Here is a 6000-nt window from a genome sequence, read left to right as displayed (position 1 = left end):
TGAAGGGGCTTCAAAAAGTTTGTGGAAAAATGGAATAAAAACATAATGGAATTTTTTCATGAAATTTTGAAGTCCCTATGCATGAAAAAGTCCATTATCTTTTTTTGGGTGGAAGATCAATTCATAATTTTGATTCATAGTAGTACACTATTCCAGATTAGAAAAAATTTACAAAAAATTGGTTCTGGAGCCCTTTGCCACATTTTTCTTCATATAACCCAGCTTCTCGGATTATTTGCTCAGCAAACAGATTGAATAAGTATGGTGAAAGAATACAACCATGTCGCATATATGGTGGTGGTGGTGGTGATATGCCGTAGAGTCGCTTCCGACTCATAGCGACCCAATACAGGGTTTTCGAGGCTGTAAATTTTTACGAGAGCAGAAAGCCTCATCTTTCTCCCGTGGAACAGCTGGTAGTTTCGAACTGCTAACCTTGTGGTTCGTATATATATATATATATATACATACTTCTCTATAATTTTTTACTATCGCTAAATACCCAGTCCATGTTCAAAGTTCTCTGTTTATCACACGTATTTTTTTCTTAGTAGTTTTATTGAGATATAATTCATATACCATAAAATCCACCCACTTAAAGTGTGCAAATCAAATGGTTTTTTAGTATACTCAGAATTGTATTAACCATCAGAAGTACCTTTAGAACATTTTTATTACCTAAAAAATCATATATCTCTTCTCAAAGTTGGTTTGTGGAAATTTAATCCCAAACAGGTCCCCATACTGCATTTAGTTGATAATGCTTTTAGTTTTTTATCATCTTTAATATATTTTTCTCTCTCCTCCACCCACTTTTTTTTTTTTTTTTTCTATTTGTTTGAGAAAGGAGCCCTGGTGGATAAGCACTGAGTGCTAACTGCAAGATCAGCAGTTCAAATCCAGCAGCCACTCTGCAGGGAAAGAGAAGACTTTCTGCTTCTGTGCAGATTTACAGCCTTGGAAAGCCTATACAGGGTCACTATGAGTCAGAACCAACTCAGTGGCAGTGGGTTTGTTTGAGAAACTAGGTCATTTATCTTGTATTAAATGTAGCATTTCCTACATATTGAATTTTGCTTTTTAGAAATGTACTTTCCACCTACTGAATTTCTTATAAGTAGATACTAGTTTTAGAGACTTGATCAGATTCAAGTTTTCATTTTGGTAAGAATTTTTCATTGGTGGTGCTTGGCATGTCTGGAAGCAGGACACACGTGTTGTATCTTATTTTGAGATATTAAGGTTGATCAGTGGGTTCAGGTGCTACCAGTTTGATGTATCCATTGTGAAATTCCCATCAGTTTTTTACGTAATGATTTTCCAGCCATTTATGATAACTGAATGTGTGCTGTTGAGTCGGTTCCGATTCACAGTGACTCCACAGTGGGTTTCTAAGTCTGTAAATCTTTGTGGAGGCCAAAACCTCATCTTTCTTCTGCAGAGCAACTGGTAGACTTGAACTGTTGACCTTGTGGTTAGCAGCCCAATTTGTAATCCATTATGCCCCTAGGGCTCCTTGATAAATGAATGCTGTTTTTGTTACATGCTGTCCAGTTGGTTCTAACTCATAGCTACTCTGCAAAGGGTTTCTAAGGAGTGACTGGTGGATTTTAACTACCAATCTTGGGGTTAGCAGTCCAGTGTTTATCCAACAGTACCACACCAGGACTCCTGATAACTGAATAGAGGTAGTTATATGTTGTTGTTGTTAGTTGAGTCTGCTCTAAATTGTGGTGACCAACAGAACAAAACACTACCCGGTCCTGTGCCATCTTTGAGGGATTGCAAAATGGAGGTTAAAAAAATTCATTCATTCCATTTGCATCCATTAACTCATTAGTTCAGCTATGGAAAAACATTTTCTTATGAGTCACTTGGTTACTGGGAAACACAGTTTCATACAGAGAAAGTAAGATAAATATATGAGCATTTCCCTTTATCAGTTTTCAGAATAATGAGTTAGATTGAGGTTTTGGCTCTGACCTGAAAAAAACTTAGTAGTTAACACTTTTATCTTTTCAACAAGAAAAACACTGAATGAGTGAAAATCAATAGCTCTTCTTAGACCCTTCAGAGAACTGAAGTTTCAGGGCAAATTGCCACCTCAAAATCTAGGGAGGTAAATCCAGAGTCTCAGATCTGCTGAGATGTAAAGGCCACCGGAGCCATTAAGTGGTTGTTGTCAGGTGCCATCGAGTCGGAACCGACTCATAGAGACCCCATGCACAGCAGAACGAAACAATGTTCGATCCTGGGCCAACCTCACTACCGCTGCCACACTTGAGTCCATCAATGATGCCACCTGGCTGATCCATCTCGTTGGGGGTCTTCCTCTTTTTCTCTGACCCTCCACCTTACCCAGCATGACATCCTTCTCCAACGATTGTTTCCTCCGGACAATATGTCCAAAGTAGGAGAGATGAAGCTTAGCCATCCTGGCCTCCAAGGGGCACTCTGGCTGCACTTCTTCCAAAACAGATCTATTGGTTCTTTTGGCAGTCCATGACACTTTCAGTATTCTCCTCCAACACCACAACTCAAAGGCATCAATTCTTCTACGATCCTCCTTATTCACTGCCCAGCTTTCGCATCCATATGAGGCTATTGAAAACACAATGGCCTGGGTCAGGCGCACCCTAGTCCTCAAGCTGACATGTCTGCTCTTCAATACTTTAAAAAGTTCCTGTGCAGCAGATTTGCCCAGTGCAATACGTCGTCTGATCTCTTGACTGCTACTTCCGCGAGTGTTGATAGTTGATCCAAGAAGAATGAAGTCCTTGACAACTTCAATCTTTTCTCCATTATAAGAATGTTGTTTATTGGTCCCGTGGTGAGGATTTTTGTTTTCTTGACATTAAGATGTAATCCATATCGAAGGCTGTGCTCTTTAATCTTCATAAGTAAATGTTTCAAGTCCTCTTCACTTTCAGCGATCAAGGTTGTATCATCTGCATATCGCAGGTTGTTAGAGTCTTCCTCCAATCCTGATGCCACGTTTTTCTTCATAGAACCCAGCTTCTCGTATTATTTGCTCAGCATACAGGTTGAATAAGTATGGTGAAAGAATACAACCCTGTCTCACACCTTTCCCAATTTTAAAACATTCAGTGTTCCCATGTTCTGTTCGAACAACTGCTTCTTGGTCTAGGTACAGATTTCTTAGAAGTACAATTAAGTGTTCTGGAATACTCATACTTCTCAATGTTGTCCATAGCTTGTCATGATCCACACAATCAAAAGCCTTTGCGTAGTCAATAAAGCACAGGTAAATATCCTTCTGATATTCTCTGCTTTCATTGGACATCAGCAATGATATCTCTCGTTCCATGGCCTCTTCTGAATCCAGCTTGAACCTCTGGAAGTTCTCTGTCAATGTATGATTGCAGCCGTTTCTGTATTACCTTTAGCAAAACTTTGCTCGCTTGAGATATCAAGGAGATTGTCCGATGATTTCCGCATTCTGTTGGGTCACCTCTCTTTGGAATGGGCACAAACATTGATCTCTTCCAATCAGTCGGCCAGACAGTTGTCTTCCAAATTTCCTGGCAGAGATGAGTGAGTGCCTCCTGTGCTGCCTCACTTTCCTGAAAGATTTCAATTTTTATTCCATCAATTCCTGGTGCCTTGTTCTTTGCCACTTCTTTCAATGCACTTTGGACTTCCTCTCTGAGTATCATTGGCTCTTGTTCATATGGTATCTCTTGAAATGGTTGAACATTAACCATTTCCTTTTGGTTCAATGACTGTGTGTATTCCTTCCATCTTTTCTTGATGCATTCTGCATCATTCAATAATTTTCCCAGTGAATCTTTCAATAACGAAAGTCGAGGCTTGAATTTTTTCCTCAGTTCCCCCAGCTTGAGAAATACTGACCGTGTTCTTCCCTTTTGGTTTTCTAACTCTAAATCTTTGCATATTTTATTATAGTATTTGGCTTTATCTTCTCGAGCTGATCTTTGAAATTTCCTGTTCAGCTTTTGCACCTCTTCAATTTTTCCATTTGCTTTGGCTTCTCTACGTTGGAGAGCAAGTTTCAGAGTCTCTTCTGACATCCATCTTGATCTTTTCCTTCTTTCTTGTCTTCTTAATGACTTTTTGCTCTCTTCATGTAAGTGGTAGGAACACTTAATGTTCATTCTGACAAATTGCTTGGAGACTGAGTGTGGACTAGTGTGAAAATAAACAATTCCCATAGTTCTTTGGTTTTTTACCTCCAGCACATCCTCCAGCTTCTTACAGTGAAGATTTAGGAACGATTCCTTCATGGCTTTGCCAGGGAGAAGAGAAAGAATAGTCCTTGTGAATATGCCCAGAGTGTTCTCCATAAACAAGCCTGAAAGATTTCACCAGAGTTTTTTCCTGTCGCAGAAAAAGCAATCTCCTACTTCATACCCATCTATTTGTCCTGTTTCAGCAAAATTATACCAATGAAGAAACACATGTGAAGGTCACAATGGAGAGAAACAGGCCCCTAAAATATAAAATTTCATCCTAAGATGATAGAATGCTTCCTGACCCCACACCTTCCCACTACACCAACAGGGTTCCAGTATAATAACAGAGGATTACAGTGAAGAGATCACTAACACCTAGAAGTAGTTAGAGAAGCACAATGCCCAAAGAGTAGACAAAAGCAAGGACACCAAAAGTATTTGAAATCTCTGGCAACTGCAATGACAATTATATAGCTCAACTCCTAGACCGGTTGTCATATACTCTCATCATAAAGGCCTATTCACTTCAGCTCCTACTACCTGACACAATAGGTCTGGTTTTCAACAAAAATTAGAAGAAGAAGAAGAAGAAGAAGAAGAAGACGAAGAAGAAGAAGACGAAGAAGACGAAGAAGACGAAGAAGACGAAGAAGACGAAGAAGACGAAGAAGAAGAAGAAGAAGAAGAAGAAGAAGAAGAAGAAGAAGAAGAAGAAGAAGAAGAAGAAGAAGAAGAAGAGGAAGAAGAAGAAAAATCAGTCTGAAGAGACAGGGCAAACAGAGGTTGGAATGATCAAACATAGCATTTAAAATAACTATGATTAATATGTTAAGGGCTCTATGTGTTGGGCTTTATGCTCATCTCTATAAGCAGAGAGATGGAAATTTTAAGACAGAAGGAAAAGTAAATGCTAAAAAGACAAACAAAAAAGCATTGTGATGAAAATTAAGAATGCCCTTGATGGGTTTTATCATTAGACTGGATATGGTTGAAGAATCAACTCCTGAACTTGAAGATGTTGTTAAGTGCAGTTGAGTCAGTTCTGACTCATAATAACCCTGTATAGGAATGGTTGGTGATTTTGAACTGCTGACCTTATGTATCAAGCTGACCTTGAAGTTGAGTGCTTATCCTATGGCACCACACCAGGACTTCATAATGGATTTGTTGTTGTTTAAGTGCTGTCAAGTTGGTTCTGACCCATAGTGACCCTGTATAGGTTTCCAAGGAGCAGCTGGTGAGCTTGAACCACTGACCTTGCAGTTTAAACCGACTTTGAAGTCCAGCACATTAACCCACACTGTTATAATAATCTGTTATAAAATTTAAAAAAACATATTGAAAACTGTCAAGCAAACATTGAAAAAATTTTATAAAAGAAGTGTAATTAATATTCTAGGTGGTGGTGATGGTGGTGGTGTGCCATGGAGTCAGTTCCGACTCATAGTGACCCTGTATAGACTCATAGCAACCCTGTATTGGGTTTCCGAGGCTATAAATCTTTACGGGAGCAGAAAGCCTTATCTTTCTCCTGTGGAATGGCTGGTAGTTTTGAACTGCTGACCTTGAGGTTAGCAGTCCAACTCATAACCACTATACTACCAGAGCTCCCTAGTATGCTAGGAGAGGAGAGAAAATGGACCATAAACAATGCTCAACTAAAATCACAGAAGTTAGAAATAGGGGGCGGAGTGGGAATGATGGGAAGGAATTAATGCAAAGATTGAAAACAGTTAAAAACATGGTAGATATTAATCCATTTATATCAATAATCACTTTAAATGTG

Source organism: Chrysochloris asiatica, unplaced genomic scaffold, assembly GCF_000296735.1.
Source record: "Chrysochloris asiatica unplaced genomic scaffold, ChrAsi1.0 scaffold00049, whole genome shotgun sequence".
Lineage (NCBI taxonomy): Eukaryota > Metazoa > Chordata > Mammalia > Afrosoricida > Chrysochloridae > Chrysochloris > Chrysochloris asiatica.
This window is presented reverse-complemented; position numbering follows the sequence as displayed.